The following is a 22140-nucleotide window of genomic DNA, read 5'->3' on the forward strand; positions in this document are numbered from 1 at the left end:
ATATGGTTTCTACTACAGATATTCAGCTCTGCTGTTGTAGCATGAAAATAGCAGCAGACAATAAGTAAATAAATGAACATGGCTGTGTTCCAATAACACTTTATTTACAAAAACAGGCAGCAGGCAAGATTATGCTTGCAGGCTGTAGTTTGCCGACTTGATGTAGAGGGAAGCAGTCCAGGGCCGACAGGCCAGCTCTGTTATTCTCAACTCAAGGCTGTTGTGATTTCTCCAGACATCACCAATCCCAGCAAATCACTCAAGTATTATCTGCAGCGGGGAAGGGAGAAAGAGAGCATCTAGGGCAATAATCTATGAAGACAAGACGGCAGTGTTCTTCACTCACTTCCCCCGGTGCATATTTAGCCAGTGGTCCAAAGGAATGAAATTCTAACTGGGTACCCAAAGGTGTGAGGAAAGAGCCAGGATTCTATAACTAAAAGAATGAATTGGAGCATGGATACTGGGAGGCTGTTAATCAGGTTTTACTTCATTCCACATCTCCCTCTCCTTGAGCACACTTATTCTTTCTCTAAGGGAGACAATCCGAAATCTCATTCAGCTAATGCATCTGGTTGGAAGTCTGGGATATCTGCACAAGGCTAAGTTGTCTCTCTTGCATGTGGATGTGGCTCTTTGAAATCCAGCTACTATAACTTACTAAGTTATCTTGTTTCTCTTCTAACTCAATATTTAAAAAGAAGTAGGAACAGGATAACTGCAATGAATGCTCTCATTATAAACTAGAAAATAGGAAACACACAGCCAGTTATAAAATATTGCTTGTCAGGGATTTTGAATATTGCCTGAAATGGTTAAACAGAACCTGAAAATTTGTGAGGTCTAGGACAGGAGTACAAAAGGAAGACCACATATCTAATCATATATAATTATTTTACAGTTTTGCTGTGCAATTATTTAAAAGTTATATATAGTGCTAATTGTTAAATAAAATATGTCCCATTGCTCTAACTTGAAAAATACACAACAAAATGTTTAAAAATGCAAATCAGTAACCTTTGTAATGTTGAAGGTCAGTTACTTATTAGAACTACAAAGTTTAAGTACAGTATTAGTGAACAAGTTGGGTGTTCTGTTAATGGATCACTGATGTTTGGATGACAATCTAATATCATAAATGTTTTCTGTTGGCAGTGTGCTTTGTTAGACAACTCTTCTTGAAACACTTCAGATTGTAGTTTTGGATTAAAATCAAGTTGGGAAAAAATGTCCCTTTGCTGAGTCAGTAGCAACTGGAATTATAAATAAAATTTATAGAACCATATTTATATACAGAACTGTAACATGACTTTTCCATGTGTTTAAATTATGTCTCAACATTGCAGAAAAATTTCAAAAATATTTGAATCTATCATATAAATTACTGTTTCTTATATAATGATTCTTAAATGAACATCGAGAGCCATGCTATATTTCTTATATTATTTTTCATTCAAAATATTCACTGCTACGATATTTTAAAGAAAAATGAAAATAACATGTTGCTTAATTACTTTTATGCCCTCTTCAATGAAGACTACGTCTTGAATTATTGTGGTCCTACAAATAATCTTTATATAACTTTTAAAGGTTTATTTGCATATGAATCTTTTCACTTTCATATTTTTATTTCCTTGTTTTAAGCTCTCTGTATTATATTGAGCCATCACGCTTGTTGAATACTTTACATATGCTTTCTTTTGATTTAGCTAAACTATTTTTTCTAAATTATTAAATAGTATTTAAAAGTAGAATAGCAAAACATAAATCTATTTTGTAATCTTTTGCTAGTAATACTCACAATAAGCAAGAGTTCAAAGACATAACTTGAATATTCAAAATTAACTTTGATATTTGTCATTGGCTAAAATTTCCTTTTTATGTGAGTTTATTATATTTTTTTACATCTTCTGTTGAGGGGAGAGAGAGAGAGATCGATACTTGGGGCTTCTGAAGCCCAGGGATCCAGGGCAGTGCCCTCCATGATTGGGTCTAAGAGTACAATTCACAAGTAGTGGAGTTGCTTCTTGGTGGCCCCATAGGCAGCCCAGAGTAATGCTTTATAATAACTCCTCTGTGCATTTTATCATTTATGGTACCTGGAGTTTTTTCCACTGTTTGGGTCTTTCTTACCTATTGTCCTTCATGACCATATTTAAAGTGGATGTTAAAAAGTATGCTTTTCCTGGAACTTCATAATATTCATAACACACTTGCTGCTGCTGTAGATTTGGATGACTGAGGCATACTTTAAGAATTAAATAATTGTAGGCTTCTGTTGTCTATGCTGCGGTTTCTTTAACAATGTGCTTTCCTAAAAATAAATAAATAACTCTTGAATTATTTGTTTCAATAAATCATGTGAAAGAATCAATATACAAAGATCCTTTCTGGACATAATTCTAACCTGCAAAATTTCCAATTTTGTTTGCTGCATTTTCAGGCTATGATATCTGCTACATCACAACACTAGTGTTTAAACACTAACTAAATGTTACACATTTTATGATTTTCATTACAACAACAACAAACTATTAGTTGGAATATGTGTTATGCTGTTGTAATAAAAATAACTTAATCTATAATGGCCTTACAAAAAGTTAAAGTTTCTCTTACATGTAACAGTCTAGAGTTAGTAGTCCAGGCCTAATGGGGTGGTCATTCTACTCCCAGTACCTAATTCCCAAGGTTGTTTCACTTGTTGACATTTCCCTGCCAGTACAAATAAAGGAAGAAGTGGTCTAAAGGTCGCACTGAATTGTCAATATAATTTGTAGATATGTATTAGCTCAATTTTTAGCCTGGTTTAATTTTTGTAGTTATTTTTGTCGTTGTTGCCTGAAAGTGTAAATGCAAAGAATGGCAGATATTTTTATTTTACAATCAAGGAGTGAGCATTAGAAGACACTGTTTATAGTTTTCGGAAAGACAGCACCTTTATCTGCTACCTTTTCTATGGCTTCCTCAAGTTAAGAAGCTAAAACTCATTTTTCCAGTTTTCCTTGCATCTACAGCTCAGCAATGCAAATTATACTTCTCTAATTAGATGTATTTGTTCAAGATGCATGTATAGAATAGTTACAACAGCACATACTCAATCATTTCCCTCTTGTGAGTGTAGCAAAGTATGATAGAAGTATTCTTCTTTTGAGGCAGTGATGCTCGAGGTGGTAGCAGAATTAGCCCACACCCAGTACCAGTGGTGCAAACTGAGACGCTTGGCTCACTAGCACTGTCAGCTGAATCTCATCATGTATATTTTTATTTCTGTAAATCATTGGGGAAATACAATGAAAACAAAATGTTCTACTAACCAGAAAACCTCTTGATAAAGGTAGTAAAGAAAGAAAGCAGTTTTATTATTAAATAATCCTTCAACCAGAATGTGTTGCCCATAACAGATAATCGCTAAGAGATTGCAAAAACAGAAAGAAATCTAATCCTTTTACATAAATAAGCAGATAAAACCCATCACATACTTGTTGTCAAGATAAACTATTACTAGTCTTTAAGGAGGAGGACTTGAACACGCCATTGGTCCTACGTCATTTATCCTAGATTCACCTGGTAATTTGGGTGTTCATCTGTGTTAGCTAATTGGCTTTATACAGAGGAAAAACTAACTTGTTATATCTTGATAAAAGGAAGTAATTTTGCAACTTAGAGTAAGGCTCCCCTTAAAGTTAGGCTCCTATCCTGCCACAGAGACTGGGAGATAAGTGTGCTATCTTCCCTGATGTTTACATTTCTGTTTCTGAGTCCTTGTAATTTTCAAATGGAATTATGCATGTTTCAGAGAGAGGAAAATGTACTTAATAATTAGAAGTTTTCTAAGGTAAATGCTCTCAGAAAAACAGAGGGAAAAAAGTGTCTTTTGTTATTTTCAAAAGAGAAAAGTAAGCCTCTTAACTCTTTATTTGTCCTTACAATCTGTAGTCTGTGGTCCTAAATCTTTTGTCCTCCAAATTTTTGTGAATTTTCTAGTATACAGTAAAATACTTTTTGTTATATATTTCATAATATAACTCAAGTGGGTTCTCTTACTTGCAAATAGTTACCTAACAATCATATATCATCATCTTATTTAATCCTCATAACAACTCTAAAGAATACTAGCTTATTTGTAGAAATGATAATATCAAAGATACTTACATAGCTTACCAATTATATACATACTGAGTGAATAGTTGAACTGTGATGTGAAACCAGCTCCATTTGATTCTAGACCATTGCTCATAATCAAGACATTCTTTCTTATGTGTTTCCTTTCAAAGTATTTGATTAACAACCATTTAGTCAATCAAATTATGCTAAGGCTATCTCATTTGATCAATTCCCTGTCTTTCATTTAAAAATAACTTGGAGGTAACATTCAAATGACAATGTGTAAGTTTTAGTTTCCCTGAAAAAGACGTGTGCGTGCGTGTGTGTGTGTGTCTGTGTGTGTGTGTGTGTGTGTGTGTAGTGGATGTTGATTGTTATTTGGCCTATGAAGCATCCATTCCCATCTTATGTTAGGAGCCTGACAACTTCATCAACTTCATTTGACATGTTATCTCTCCCCAGTTATGTTTGGTTTAAGTGGGACTGTAAAGAAAGGAGTTTTTATTATAAGCAAGATAAAGAAATGACACTTAACAAAATCTGTAACAATTGGACTTTGTCTCTTGAAATCTGGAGTCCTTACCAGGATATAGATTTAAATATGTATCAGAAAACCTGCCCTATATATCCATGTAACAAACCTGCACACGTATCTTAAAAAAAAAAAATTAAAAAAGGAAACTCGAAGGAAAGAAGACTTAAAGACATAATGATATATATTTCAAATCAAAACAGTTTGGGGGTAGGCATGGTGGTTCTATAAACCCCAGGAATCAGATTCTTTCTCCTTCTCCTATGCTCTCTCCAGCACATGGCTTCCATTCCCAATAATGTTTCAGGATCAGGGATAGAGCTCCAGGCATCCCATTTGCCTTTCATATAGTAGCACAGAAAAAGGCGAGGAGGACAACAGATACGTGCTGGATAGCTGAGACAGTACCCTTTAAGAAGTTTTCCAAGATTTTCATTACAGCATTTCCATTGTTGTGGAATTAGCTAGAACATAGTTACAGTACATGGTTTAGTGATTACAATAAAAACAAAGAAGGATAGGAAATGTTTAATTTTTTTAGGTGAAGAATCTCAACACAAAAAATAAGAGCCTATTACTAAGAATAAAAGAAGAGCTATTGAGTATGAAATTAGAGGGACAATAATTGAAGATTGTCATTTCAGTGGCAACACTTTGCTTAAACTGATAATATTTCCTATCTTTTATAAGAGATAATTTGGCTCTGTCCTTTTTTATGCCTGGTTCTCCATGTTGCCTGATGATTTCATGAGCTGAAAAACTTTCTAATAAATTTATTTTCTAATTAAAGCAAGATTATAAACTATGTCTAACCCAAGACAACTTAGGATCCTATACCAAATTTAAAGGAATTTCATCCTGATTGTATGGACATGTGTGGGCTTGCAATATTGCCAAACATTGTGTGGCAGCCAGACATCACAGCAAACAAACAAACAAATTTGGATCTACAGTAAAGTTCAGAGGCACACAGATTTACAATTTGAACATGAATGCTTAACAACACTTACTAACCTGTCAGGTACTATAGTAATTGACCTTTGGAGAGTAGAGTATTAGCAGTTTATGAAGTAAACATCCTTTAATAAAAGCTTAAAAATGACTTGTATATTTTATATCATTATATAAAATATTAATGCAACATTTGTGGAAAACCTGAGGAGCATGCATCAAAGATTGAAAAATACTGCTTAAAAGATAGTAGAGAATAATTACATTTGAGGAATGGTAGAGATACCTAAATCTTATCAGCAACATCTTAAATTCTTGGTCCTCAATTTCATCGTTACTTTCTTTTCTGTTTTTTCTTTTTGTAATAGAAGGTGAGGTGCTAGAAAAGTAAATGATAAAAATTGCACTGCCTCCTAGGGATATTTTCAAGCCATAAAATAAAATCTATATAAACATGGACATGGTTTAGTGATTGCAGATATTTTATTTTTCTAGAATAGAATGTTATGATTTTATACTGAAGTCTCTGGTCACAAGCCATGTAAAGAAAACATAAAATCATCCCTCCCAGAAGACTCTATCTGTAACCCTTAACAAAGAAGAGTATGTATGCTTAGACAATAATTTTCCAATTTTTGTTTCGATTTTTAAAAGTATATATAAGTTTTAAATGTTTAAGAAATAATTAATAGTTTAATGTTTCTATGCACTAAAAAAAAAGTACAGCCTTAGTCAAAGAAAAAAACTTGTTACCACAATATTTCTTGCATCTTCACAGATTGCTTCATCAGTTTTTTCCACACTTACTAATGTCACATTTGCATCAATAGCTGTGAATACTGGGAACTTGTTATATCTGACTAATATTCTGCAGTTACTTTAATTGGATAATATATACGAAAAGATTCTGATCTTGTTGTCCACATGCTGTAACAGACCTTAAATATGATGGTAGATTTCAAAGTACCTTATAGTTTAAAAATAAAATATAATCTATCTAAAGACAACACTTTTTCCCATTTAAATGATTATACATTCTTACATGATATAAATTTTAATACCTTAGCTTTTAGTAACAACAACAAAAATGCTAAGCAGAAATGCTTATTATATATTGCTGAGTTATTTAGTGGATACAGAAATAACTAATTTTTCATGTAGAATTCTCAATAAAAATATTCTGAAACTCAATTTTTAAATGACACCATTCACTTAACTTCTTTTGGTGAAAAACTTGTGTTAAAATTAAATTATTCTAGAATTATGATGACTATAAATCATTGTCAGTAAGGGACACTTTCAGACAGATGAGAATTGAGTATGTTTTAAAAATTTCTCTTGAATATTTGAAATTATGTTTTAAAAACTTTGGAAAAATAGAAATTCACACAGAAAAATATCAACATTATTAAGAAAAAGGCAAAAAAGTTTTAGAAATGTGAGTGTATATATATATATATATAAAACTTGGTATCATTAATATAATAGACACAACTGAATATATCAAGTGCAGTTTTCTTGCATGTGTGTTTAAATTTTTCCTTCCCAAACCTGAAATGGATTGCATAGGGAATGAATTTCCCCACCCCTTCTAACTATCCTTACAGATTAGCAGCATACATATTTTGTCCCCACATAGCCTTTGCTTCTATGTACATTATAGACACATTCTCCAAGAAAAACTTATGTATATAGTAGGTTGAGAGAAGTTTTGATTTAAAACGGGAAAATAATTCTATTAAAGCAATACTCTTTCTTTAAACAGAGTTTCCTATAGCCCTAAATGTCCTAAAAATATTTTAATCAATAATTGCTAAATTTTTAACTATTATACAACTGGCAACATGAACCCTTGAATCCAGGTGTGTAATTCAGAAATTGAACCTTGATCACAGTTGGAGTTAAGAACCACTCTAGTGTATTTGAGAAATTGCCATTCTCTAACAGGAAGGAAAAAAAAACACTAAAAGTACGTGCATTCGTATGTATTTGGTAGGCACCAATGGATTTGAGATGTAAGGGGAAAAACTTAAATAATATTTTCACAAAGCTAATCTGAAGATGTGCTAGACAGTGCCATTGGCCAGATTAATGAACCTTTTATCCCATATTCTTCGCCTAGAATATCAGATTTTTTGGATATAATAAGGACTGTCTAAACAATAACAAACTGAATTTTAAAAATCAGAAAAGCATCTCAATAGATGTTGAGAAAACTGTTGACAAAATTTAATGCCCACTACTGATTAAAAAAAACAAACAAACAACTCCCGGCCAATATAGAATAGAAGGGAGGTTCCTCAACCTCATAAAGTACATCAAAGAAAATTACAATTAACATCATACTTAATGGAATAACCATATTACATGACATTTCATAATATTTTCACTGTTTCTTGGAACCACTGTTGTATAGAACATTACTTTTCTTATATCTTCTACCAACTTAGCTTCAAAAATCGGCTCTTCCTAAAACATGCTACTTCCTTTAGAACACAGGCAAAGCAGAGGAGGTCCCCATCACCCTATATTTCATGTATCATTAATTTATGAGCCCTCAGATATTTAAAAATAGCTTTCTGTTGCTTCAGTGACAATTTATCAATAATTATAATTCTCAGGTCTCAGATTGCATCCTTAATGTCTGGCACTTATTTTTGTGGAAAGGAGCAAGCCTTGAGTTTTCTGCTTTTTAAAATAATTTGTATTTTTATTTATAATGGTTATTGAAACTGTTTTCTTTCTTGAAATGTCTAGATTTCACCAAGATAACATCAGCTTGATTACTAATCCGAGACGTTTAACCTGTTTTCTATTCTACCAGGTTCAATGTATCACATTATACTTTTATCTTTGTCCTTCCTAAGTTCTGGAAGTTGTATGTTCTGAATTGATACTAAAAAATAGTTGATGTTTGAAAGTAGAAAAGAAAGTCTTACCTTTTTTATAAAACAAGACACATATATTCAGCATCATGATCAGACTTTTGTGTTTAGCAATCAACAACATGGGAGAAAAAAAATTATACATGAGAACCCTTTGTTGGAATGCTTTACACTTTCCACAGAACAGAAACTAAAATAACTTGTTATACAATTAGTCACAAATACAGTTCCTTGAGATTTTTTTCACCATACACATGAGTATTGTCTAAAACATGTCTTCTTTGTAGCAGTGAGGTCCTGCCACCACTGGGCTTGGCTGACTCCACAAATGTTGTAACTTGTAGCTTCCCTGTCACTTCTCTGGTCCTCCTCTCCTGCTAAACTTTGTTTCATGACAGTAATTAAAATCTTCTGTCATTGCCATAGCTACTGATGCTACTGAAACCATCGTAGCCACCCTAGGCTCATAGTTTGGCAAAGTATAATATTACCCTCCACCATCATAGAGGTCAGAGCTTCTGCCTCTAAAGTTTCTGCCCTTCATGTGTCCAAAATTTGAAGATCGGTTATTGTAATTGCCAAAGTCAGTGTAGCGTCCACCACCTCCAAAACTACTCTCACCATTACTAAATCTGTTATAGCCAAGCCCGCTGTCACTGTATCCACCATCACCATGGCTGCCACCAAAACCACCTGGACCACTGAAGTTTCCTCGATAACCAAAGTTGTCATACCCACCAAAACCACCTCCACGGCCACTTCAAGAAAAGTTTTAAGAGCCTCTTCAACCTCTTTGGCTGAATAAAGCACCAGCCACCTCTTGGTTCCACAGGGCTTTCCTTGCTTCACAGTTGTGACCATTCACAGGATGGTATTTCTGAATAACAGTCTTATCCAAGGAGTTATGATCATCAAAATGTACAAATGCAAACCCCTTTTCTTGCCACTACCTTGGTCAGTTATTTCAGTCACTTCAATTTTTCCCATCCTGTTCAAAGTAATCTCTTGGGTGATGATCTTCAATGTCCACCAACAAAGATCTTCTTTTTAAATAAAATTTATCCAAATGAAGAGAAATGAAATATTTATGATAGTGAATCTTCCCATTTATAAGCACAATAGATTTTTCTAATTATTGTCTCATTTATTGTCTTTCAGTCTACTTATGTTTTCATAAAGGTCTAATATTTCTAGGTTTTTTTTGTTTGTTTTGTTTTTGCATATTGAATCTTTTTTGCTTCAACTTTTATTTTAAGTTCTGGGGTACATGTAGAGGATGTGCAAGTTTGTTTCACAGGTAAACATTTGCCATGGTGGTTTGCTGCACAGATCAACCCATCACCTACATATTAACCCCAGCATCCATTAGCTATTCTTGCTGTTGTTCTCCTCACCCCCAACAGGCCCCAGTGTGTGTTGTTCCCCTCCATGTGTCCATGTGTTCTCATTGTTCAGCTTCCACATATGAGTGAGAACATTCGGTATTTGGTTTTCTGTCCCTGTGTTAGTTTGCTTGAGAATAATGGCTTCCAGCTCCATCCATGTCCCAGCAAAGGACATGATCTCTTTCCTTTTTATGGCTGCATAGTATTCCGTGTTGTATATGTACCACATTTTCCTCATCCATTCTATCATTGATGAGCATTTGGGTTGATTCCATGTCTTTGCTATTGTGATTAGTGCTGCAGTGAACATATGGATGCATGTATCATTATAATAGAATGACATATTCCTTTGGGTACATACCCAGTAATGGAATTGCTGGGCTGAATGGTATTTCTGCTTCTAGATCACAAAGATCTTTTTTCACAGTTAAGTGGACAACTGGTCTTTGAGAATTTTGTCTAACGGCAGCAGCTGTCTTTGGCTGCACAACTCTTCTATCCACTTTGTGTGTCCTTGCATTCATGGCTGCATCTGCCTCCTCCACAGTGGCATATGTGACAAACCCAAAGCCCCTGGAATTCTTGGTGTTTGACTCTTATACTAGTCTGTGAGCATTCTGCCTTGCTCAGAATGGCTCCTCAGACTATCCCATGTAGAGCTTCCATAGCTGTCCAGGCTCTTTAGGAGACTCTGACTTAGACATGACAGCAGTGGAAAAGAGACAACAATGCTTTCCTGGTGGGGTCCACAGGCAGAAAGGATGTTACAAAAGGTTTAACTTTTTGGTCATACCTTTTGGATCTTGTTTTTATATATTAAGGGGATCAGTTCCTGTCATATTTTCCAACTAGACAGGTTACCATTTTTTTTTAAGGTGAACCACGTATTAGCAATAATTTATTATTTTTTATTTAAAAAATTCTCTCTCATAATACCACCGTTACAGGATATTCCTCTGACATATATTTTCTTGTAGATGCTATTGTCTTTATTAATTAAAAATTGTCTTGAGAGGCTTTTAGACGTTTATCTTAAATTGAATGTTTATGGTCTATTTGTCTTCTTATAGATTGGATATATAGATAGATTGGGAACTAGTTACAAAGGTTGAATTGGAAGTTAGAATATAAATGTATGACTCTACTTTAAAAATGGAAATTAACATATTTAGTAGTATCATAATTGCTATCAAGTTGAACTATGGGAAATATTATGATCTGTAGTTGGGAATCAAATATTTACTAGTTGTATGAGTTTGATAGCTTTCCTTGATTCTTTTAAGCGTTAGTGCTTAATCTAAAAAAACAGGATAGTAGTATTACAAAATCAGAGTGTTTTGACAATTAGATGATATAATTAATGTAAAATGTGTACTAGGATTTTAGTGAAGCGTTTTTAATGACAATGGACTATAAGTATTATTACTTTAAAAATAATCTCATAAGTCTTGAATTATTCATGTAACTAAATGTAATTACTATTATTTTAGTGCAACCAAATATAGCATTTCTAAATTCAGTTTGCTGAAAATGCAAGGATAAAAGGATAATATAGAAAGTTGCCCAGAGCAACTTTCATCTCCAATTTGCAAATCTATGACCAGAAATCTCAGATAATTAGAACTTTACCACCTGGAAGATTTTAACTCTCCATTAAGGCCTTAAGATATCTAAAGTGTAGGTCAATAAACTGCTGAGCTGTTGTAATTGGACCCTTTAACTGATAATCATTAACTTGGAAGCAGGACAGTCCTTCTTTTATCAAAACAGAGAACAAACGAACAAAAATCCTCAAAACCAAAATCCAAAAACAAAAATGAAAAACCAAAAACTTATAAAGCACTGAAGGAAGGGGAATAAGTGTCTGATTTCCATTTTATCCTCCTCCATTAGGTGGCAGTGTGACTGTGGAATATGAATTCCCACTAACCCTTTATACATTAGGGAAAATTTCAAATTGTTTCAGTCATAAAAAATGGCTTTTCTACAGTGAGGTCTAAGAAATTCACCATTTAAAAAAAATTCAATAGCTGAAAGCGTGGATCTGGAATTATGAAATGTTTTATTACCCCTCATTAACATAAAATAGCTTAGATAATACTGTGACATATTGTATACATAACAATTATATGCATTACATGAATAAGCATCCTTATTTCCAACACACCATATACACGAGCATTTCTACAACACAAAACTTGAAATTATAGTTTCATTTATTAGTCAATGAATAACTGGTAGAGAAAAAAGATGTGATTTATCTATTAGTCTTGGGTATTCAGAGATTCTTCTGTTTTTTCTAGAGGAGAAAAGGCCTCAAAGAGTGCTATATTGGCATGGGTAATTTTTTTTTTTTTTTTTTGAGTCGGAGTTTTACTCTAGTTGCCCAGGCTGGAGTGCAATGGCACGATTTCGGCTCATGGCAACCTCTGCCTCCCAGGTTCAAGCGATTCTCCTGCATCAGCCTCCCAAGTAGCTGGGATTACAGGCATGCACCACCACGCCTGGCTAATTTTTGTATTTTTAGTACAGACGGGGTTTCTTCATGTTGGTCAGGCTAGTCTTGAACTCTCAACCTCAGGTGATCTGCTTGCCTCAGCCTCCCAAAGTGCTGGGATTACAGGCATGAGCCACCGCGCCCGGCCAGCATGGGTAAAATTTTAATAGTCAATTGATAATATAAACATACTGAGTGATGGAGAAAGAAAACCCCCCCAAAATAGGGAAAGGAAGTGAAGGGGAAGCATTCGCTTAGAGTCAAGATACAAATTATTATTATTTAATTTTATTAAAAATTCAAATAAGTCTGAGCTAATGCTGGTGGGGGTTATCAGGTGGAAAAGGATGCACAGATATACTTCCTGGGGTATGTAGGTCCAAATTAGGTGCTTTAATAAGGAGTATATAGGCATATACATGAAGGAAAATGAATTTCTGGAGAATGCAGAAAGAATGAGGTGGAAAATGAATTAAGGGAAGAAAATAAAAACAAGGCAGTTCACACTGATGTTTAGGGTACCTATAAATATATTTGTCTTAGTTGATATTGTCCATCGTATGCTGTTGAAACCCTCTTTCCATAGCAGCCTTATTTATTTATTTATTTATTTATTTATTTTGAGATGGAGTCTTGCTCTGTTGCCCAGGCTTGAGGGCAGTGGTGCGATCTCACCTCACTGCAACCTCCCCCTCCCAGGTTCAAGCCATTCTCCTGCCTCAGCCTCCCGAGTAGCTGGGATTACAGGTGCCTGCCACCCCGCCAGGCTAATTTTGGTATTTTTAGTAGAGACGGGGTTTTGCCATGTTGACCAGGCTGGTCTCAAACTCCAGACTTCAGGTGATCTGCCTGCCTCAGCCTGCCAAAGTGCTGGGATTACAGGCACAGCCTTATTTTCTTGTCTACAACTATCTTCTTTATTTTTTTCCTATGGTATTCATCAACTCCTTAATAGAATATAACTAAATTATTATATTTATTATCCACTGACTACTATAACTGAAATGTAAGCATGAAGAAGCAAGAGTTTTGCTGTTTTGTTCACTAATATGTCTGTAGTTCTAGGAAGGGTACCTGGCACAATTGAATTCGTTTTCTTAAATCTCATGAAAATTAAAAGTATTTTATGTAAATGTAAAGAAACATGGGTAATTGAAAAATAGGTCATTCTAGAGGAATTGTTTTCTATAAGAAAAATTTGATTCTCAATTATTTATTGTGAAACAATGTAGTTGAAATTATTTCTAATCAGCCCTGGAGAAAAGTCAATACATTTGAAAAATCTACAGAGATAAATGTGTAGACATTATCTAATGATCTCCACACTGTTTTGGTTGCTTTTTCAGATTTATTGAATTTTAAAATTGTTTTTATTTTTAAAATTAGATACAGTATATGAAAGTTTATGACAACATTAATTTCATTCAAAAAGATTTTTAAGCATACTACCTGACACTTTCATTTAGTTGTGAAACATGGTTTTTTTTTTCTTTTATACTCTACTTATTCTTTAACGATATTAGTCTATTTTGTAAGTCAGTACACATTTCAGTTCCTGGCCTCAACTAAAGAAAATAGCTTATGCTGGTTAGTCAGTTACTCAACTAGAGCTTGGAGTAGCACTCAAGTCCTTGCTGAACAAATGAATTGCTAAACACTAGAGAGAGTGATGCATTAAAAGCATACTGAGCTTAATGAACCTAGAATAAAATGAGGAGAGTAACCACAATTATTAAAGGTCATCAACAGTTCAGCAAATGTAGAAGCTTGTCCCTATATTTCATCTTTATAATGTAAAGACTTATTTTCACAAAAGGAGTCTCATTAGGTATTCTTAATATATGTGTTGAGTCATTAGCCTTCAAAATTAAAATAGTTGATAAGGTTGTCACACATAGAAAATCACTTTGAGAGAGCCACGAGCTTGAGAGTATACATATCAATTATTTGCCCAATGAACTACATAATCCCTTGGCAATCTTTCCTTTTTAAATATTTAAAGAAGTGATCCAAGTCCCAATATCAGGAGACGAAAGGCAGAGGATCATGTAGGGACTCATGGTTAGTGGGAGAGACTGGCTAGAAAAAAAGAATGTAGAACAGATTTTTAAAAATGATAATCCACTTGAAATTTTATTGATATTTTTCTCATCAGATAATACTGTATCAATTTGCAATTTCTGGCACTAAGTGGCTGCCAATAGATGTTTGCTGAACAAATGGGATATGTAAACACATAAGGGGATACAACAAACAAAAATATTTTAGTTGCTTTTCTTCACAAATTTAATCCTACAGAATTGTACATTTTACTTACAAATAAAATTCTTGAATGTATACAAGCATAGTGAATATATTACACTTGTTTTATTACTAATATTTCATAATCAGTAGTTATGATTAAATTGATAATATTTTAGTTGTTTTGAGAAATTATTTTCTTCTTTTCACTTTTAATTCTATTATGCTTCATATTTCATATTAATATTGTAGATAATCACTTTATAGTAAAACTATACTAAAATATTGTTATAGGATAGTAGCAAAAATAAACATATAGTGCTGTATATTAAATTATCTGTGCACTCATAAAGAAACATAAGTTCCAAATTGGCAAACTTAATTGTACTTAGAGAAATGCATGTTTTTTACTGTGCAAAATCCAGGCACTATCATTTTAATTCATGGGCTTTTATATCATTCAGATATCCGCAAGTTACTGAAATGTTTTCTTAAATCTAATGAAAAGTAAAACTATTTTTATGCAAATATAAAAAGTCATAGGTAATTTAAAGATAGATAATTCCAGAGGAAATGTTTTCTGAAAGAAAAATTTGATTCTCAATTAATTATTACAAGCCGTATAATTATTTCTAATCAGCCTTGGAGAAAAGTCAACACATTTGGGAAGTCTAAATATGAGATAAAGGTCCCAGAATGTATTAGTTATTAATTGTTTTACACTGTGGACTCTAAGCTTATGTTAAAAATAAAGGTTAACCATGCATGTAATAAAAATATTTATTACAAATAGCAGGAATCATTATATGACATAATAATTGTGTTTAAATTATAATTTTCTAAATTTTTTAAACAGAATCCAATTACACTGTGGTACAAACCAATGTTATAAGCAACTTAAGTACCTCTTTAGAAATAAGCAATATGAATTATATCTGATTATTTTCAGTCATGTGAAAAGTTATTAATTTTATAAAGCTCTGAAAAATATACAAATATTTCACTTGGATAAAGATGTAACTTATCAATGAGTTATATTAGTGAGCTGGAAAATGTATAAAATGTATGCATTATTTTCAATATAACTCTTTTTTTAGGTACATTTGGTTTTAAGGAGTATGCAGTTTGCATCTTTGTGTATATGTTCAAGAACACAAAAGTTTATGAGTGAATATGCATGATACAAGAAGAAAACAGAAATATATAGATTTATTTCAGCACCATTGATCTGATTATTTTAGTAGTTTCACCTGATAACTAACTTACAGTCTGATGTTTTTATGCCAAACAAACAAACAAACAAAAAAATATTATGAGGTGCATTGCTGTTCACTGTATAAGTGCTAAGATGTCTCTTGGGATAATTATGAAGACAGACATGACTGGCATAACCTAATCATAGAACACTTAGTGTCCTCTAAGGAGGGATGGAATTTTGAGACGCTAATAGTGCCTATCAGTTAAGTTTGATTAACACCTTGATCTCTAACAGATTCATGGAAGACTTCTAAAGGAATAAGGGTGGAAGAACAGTCATAGAAAAAAGGAAAATACTGAAGTGTCATTTCACTAAGTATCTATAATATATTTGACAAAAAAGAGTAAAGCACTGCATACGTGTCACAATGTATGATACAAAAAAGAGAGTTTTTATTGTTGTTTTTAGTTGTTTTTTTTTGTTTTTGCTCTACTTTTCAAGACAACATTACTTTAAACAAGCATACCTTCAAACACTAGCAGTTTTACTTCAGTTAATTGATAATTAAAGCAACAAACATGTTTTTCATATAGCTAGATGGGCCCTCAAACTTATCATGTCTTAAATTTTTCTACTTTGGTTACACTTTATGACAAGAATTGGACTTTGTACTACCTAAAATTTATGTATTAATACGATACATTTTCTAATTTTTTAAATTCATTTTCTGGTAGCTTTGTTTGTTTGTTTGTTTTTAAACAGGATCTTACGCTGTCACAGGCTGGAGTGTAGTGGCACAATCACGGCCCACTGCTGCCTCAACCTCCCACGCATAAGCCATCCTCCCACCTCAGCCTCCTGAGTAGCTGGAACTACTGGCACATGCCACCTCACCCAGCTAATTTGTTAATTTTTGTAGAGATGAGTTTTTGCCATGTTGCCCAGGCTGGCCTTGAACTCCTGGGCTCAAGAAATCTGACCACCTTGGCCTCCCAAAGTGTTGGGATTACAGACATGAGCCACCATGCCTGGCCTTCTTGTGTAATTTTTAAAAAAATATGTTAACGATTAAAGTGCTAATTATATAGGGACTTTAAGGATGATGTTTAAGAGACTCCACAGTAAAATATATCTCATTTTTCAGTATTATTTTTTATTACTTCAGTGGTACACCAAGTTTTAAATGTAATTCACAAATAGAGTACATTAAAGAAATATAACAGAAAAAAAAGAACCCACATTAATCTGGAAAGGGTAACAAAATTAAAGACTATATCTAGAAAGACTCCAATAATTTTTGGTATTCCAATTGGTTAAGAACTTCTGAGATTTGCAACATGATGAACAAAAGTATGTTTTACAAAAGGTTTAAAAATAAATGCTTCTTGACTATCATGTTCAAACCACTTCATTAGAAATTTAGGATTTAAATAGTATTGAATATTTGAAAAATAACACATCATTTTGAATTGACTCATATTAAATAAGCAAATGCATTTTGCCTTTGCTAATCTTTTATGTCTTTTTTCTATATAACTAGATGTATGTATCTATGTAAATATTGTCAATATATATATTTTTTTAACCAGAAGCTAGGTTATTTTTTAACCAGAATCTAGTTGTTTCACAGATATTTTTTCCCACCAAGTAATAGACATGTTGAATAATAAAACATATTAAGACATGTTAAAATGTGCACTGGAAAGAAAAATATAGAAGTATTTAATTTCCTTTATAAGAGATACAATAATGGATGTTATATCTTTGAGTATGAACAGAATATGTTGTATCTTTAAAAAATACTAATTGATCACTGATATATTTGTGTTACTTGATTTAACTTCATCTATTTATTTTGGTGAAGAGAAGTATGGGTGAAAGAGTAGAAAAGGACCATATGCATAAAGGAGAAAAATAATGGGTGCCACAATGTATAATGTTTACTGTATAAAATTCTATGATATAATTATAGTGATGATGATGAGGAGGAGGAAATTTATCATTCTTTTTACATGTTCAAAGCATGTAGAAATGTTAAGTGATTTCCAAAGATTATACTTATAATAAGATCTAGAGCCAGAGATTGAGCCCAATATTTTTGGTTACTTTCTAATTAACATTGTATAGTTTTGCCTGTTGTTTCTTATCTTCGTGTACATTTTATACATTTATCAGGAGGACTACAATAATCTGAACCTCACATTTCAGAAGATGCAGAACAGACAAACTATATGGTACAGTTTTTCTTTTTACAGATTTATTTTACTGGGGGAATTGGTAGTTTTACTCTCTCAGATGCTAAGTAGGTGTTTTACCTATATTTTGGGATGTTATGTCATAATGATATACAATGCAATTATCATATGATATAAAATAGCAGCTTAAACGTTAATGTTTTTTAAATTTAATGATAATAAAGCCAATAAGATATGAAAAAACAACTTGTTCATAACTTATGAGAATTTTATTTCCCTGTGTCCCCTTCATCAGTTAAAATGGTTGTGCCTTACAACTTTTCCATTTTGCTTTGGGCTATTTGTAGGCAGTCCTTTTGCAGTGATTAAAGTGCTAAATTTTAGTGAATCCATTAAAGAGAAAGTGACTAATTATGAGCATTAACAGTAAAGATTATGGGAAGTGCCATGTGTTTCATTGTGAATGCAGAAAACTGTTGTGTTAAAGCTATAATCTGAAATAATAAATGAATATAACATGGAATAGATAACAAAAAATATTCAGAGAAGAAATGCAGGCTATTATCTCTGAAAACAATAAAGAAATTAGATAGGAAACAAAAAAAAGAGTTTTCATTATGCCATTTAGCTTTGAATGGCTGCTAGAGAACAGATATGAGATAGAATAGCTGGCCTCTCACATTCAATCACTTGCCATTTCCCTACAAACTTTGCTATCTTTCTGATATAATGTCATTTATTTGTTCCCTGCCCGTAATGACCTTCCTCCTCTTCTTCCTCTCAGTACCTAATGAAGTCCTATTCACTTTTTAGCCTGGAATTCAAAAGGCATCATTTAAAAAATTAGCTTTCATGATACTGTAGTATTCTCTGAAATACATGAATCTTAATATTTATTATATAATCTACTGTAATTGGTAAAATGTCTTACTTATAAAACTGTCCCACCGTATTGTAAGCGAATACATTCTCTAGAATTAGAACTAGAGAAATGAAAAAAGAAAAATCACATGATCAAACACTGAAACCAACATATCCAATATATTCCAAGAATCTAGCACAGTACTGGCACAGGCTACGTATTCACTAAATATTTAGTAAGGAGAAGATAAATATTTGCCACATTTTATGACATTTGAATACCTCTATGCCCAGAGACTAGAGAACCTAGAAGAAATGGATAAATTGTTGGAAACACACAACCTTCCAATATTAAATCAGGAAGAAATTGAAATCCTGAACCAATAATGAGTTTCAAAATTGAATCAGTAATAAACAGCCTACCAACCAAAGCAAGCAAACAAACAAATGAGCAAAAAGACCCTTGGCCAGATAGATTCACACTCGAATTCTACCAGATGTACAAAGGAGAGTTATTACCAATACTACTAAAATTATTCCAAAAATTTGAGGAAGAGTGACTCCTGTCTAATTCTACAAAGCCAGCATCATTCTAGTGCCAAAACCTGGTAGAGACACAACAAAAAAGAAAACTTTAGGTCAGTATTCTTGTTGAACATAGACACAAAAATCCTCAACAAAATACTAGCAAACCACATCCAGCAGCACATCAAAAAGTTATTTTACCATGGTTAAGTAAGCTTTATTTCTACGATGCAAGGTTGGTTCAACATATACAAATCAGTAAATATGATTCATCACATAAACAGAATATTTAAAAACCATACAATCATGATGATAGACATATAAAATGCTTTTAATAAAATTCAGTATCCGTTCATGTTAAGAACATTCAGCAAATTAGGCATTGGAAGCACATACCTCAAAATAATAAGAGCTATCTATGAAAAACCAACAGCCAATATCATACTGAATGGGCAAAAACTGGAAGCATTACCCTGGATCACTAGAACCAGATAAGGATGTCCACTCTGACCACTCCTATTCAACATAGTACAGAAAGTCCTAGCCAGAGTAATCAGACAAAAGAAAGAATAAAATGCATCCAGATAGGAAGGGAGAAAGTTAAATTATCTTTTTTTTTTTTTTTTTGCAGACAATATGGTAGAATACCTATAAAACCCTAAAGATTTTCCCAAAAGGCTCCTAGAACTGATGAATGACTTCAGTAAAGTTTAGGATACAAAAAGCAGTAGCATTTCTACACATCAATAACATTCAAGCTGAGAGCCAAATCAAGAACATAATGTCACTTACACTAGCCACACAAAGAATAAAATAACTACGAATAAAGCCAACCAGGGACATGAAAGATTTCTACAATGAGAATTACTAAACACTGCTGAAAGAAATCAGGGACAACACAAGCAAATGGGAAAACCTGCTCATGGATAGGAAGAGTCAATATTGTTAAAATGGTCATACAACTGAAAGCAAATTACAGATTTGGTGCTATTTCTGTCAAACTACCAACATCATTTTTCACAGAATTAGAAAAAAAGAAACTATTCTAAAATTCATATGGAACCAAAAAATAGCCCAAATGGCCAAAGAATCCTAAGCACAAAGAACAAAGTCAGAGGCATCACACTACCCAACTTCAAACTACACTACAAGACTACAGTAAGCAAAATGGCATGGTACTGATACAAAAACAAACCAATGGAACATGACAGAGAACTCATAAATAAAGTCAAATATCTACAACCAACTGATTTTTGACAAAGTTGACAAAAATGAACAATGAAGAAAGGATGCCCTCTTCAGAAAATGGTGCTGAGATAACTGGCTAGCCATATGCCGAAAAGAAACTTACCATTATACAAGAGTAAACTCAAGATGGATTAAAGACTTAACTGTAAGACATAAAACTATAAAAATCTTAGAAGAAAGTCTAGGAAATCCCTTTCTGGACATTAGCCTTGGGAAAGAATTTATGATTAAGTCCCCCAAAACAATAGGAACTAAATAAATGAAAGAGCTTCTGCACAGCAAAAGAACCTCTCAAAAGAGTAAACAGACAACCTACAGAATGGGAGAAAATATTTGCAAACTGCATCCGACAGAGGTCTAAAATCTCGAATCTGTAGGAACGTAAAGAATACAATAGCAAAAACCCATTGACCTCATTAAATAAAGGACAAACAGACATAACAGACATAAAGAGACACTTCTCGAAAGAAGACATGCATGCAGCCAAAAATATATGAAAAAATGCTCCATACCACTAATCATAAGAGAAATGCAAATCAAAACCATTTCATATTAGTTAGAAGAGCCATTATTAAAATGTCAAAAAATAATAGATGTTGGCAAAATTTCAAAGAAAAGGGAATGCTTATACACTATTAGTGGGAATGTAAATTAGTTCAACTGTGAAAAGCTGTTTGAAAGTTTCTCAAAGAACTTATAACTACCATTTGACCCAGCAACTCCATTATTGGGTATATACCCACAGGAAAATAAATCATTCTACCAAAAAGACACATGCACTCATATGTTCATGGTATCATTATTCATAATAGCAAATGTATTGAATCAACCTAGATACCCATCATTTATCGACTGGATAAGAAAAATATGGTAGAAATACAACATGGAATACTATGGAGTCATAAAAAAGAGCAAAATTATGTCCTTTGCAGCAACATGGAAACAGCTGGAGGACATCATCCTAAGTCAATTCATGCAGGAACAGAAAACCAAATACTGTATGTTCTCACTTATAAATAAATGGAGCCAAACATTGAGTACATATGAGCACAACAATGAGAACAACAGACACTGGGGACTACTTGCTGGAGCGGGGAAGAGGTGGGGAAATGGTTGAAAAAATGTTGGGTACTGTGCTCACTATCTAGGTGACAAGATCATTCATACAGCAAAACCCAGCTACACACAATTTACCCATGTAACAAGTCTTCACACATACCCCCCAAACCTAAAATAAAAGTAAAATAATAAAAACAAATCTTATCCAAGTGAAATTAAATGAAGTTTTTATTTGTATACAAATTTTACTTGATACTGGTGAATATTAAAAAAGAAAATACTTCCTACTAATTATGAAAACATAGCTGAAGGTCTGCAATGTTGTAAAACACATAATAAAATATTTTTCCTAGAAATGTTTGCAGGCGAATTAGAACTAGAGAAATAAAAATAGAAAAATCCTTTGAATAAACACTAAAAGAGCTCAGTAAGACAGTTGTTTTGAAAGAAATAACTTAT

This window comes from Pongo pygmaeus, chromosome 14, assembly GCF_028885625.2.
Source record: "Pongo pygmaeus isolate AG05252 chromosome 14, NHGRI_mPonPyg2-v2.0_pri, whole genome shotgun sequence".
NCBI lineage: Eukaryota > Metazoa > Chordata > Mammalia > Primates > Hominidae > Pongo > Pongo pygmaeus.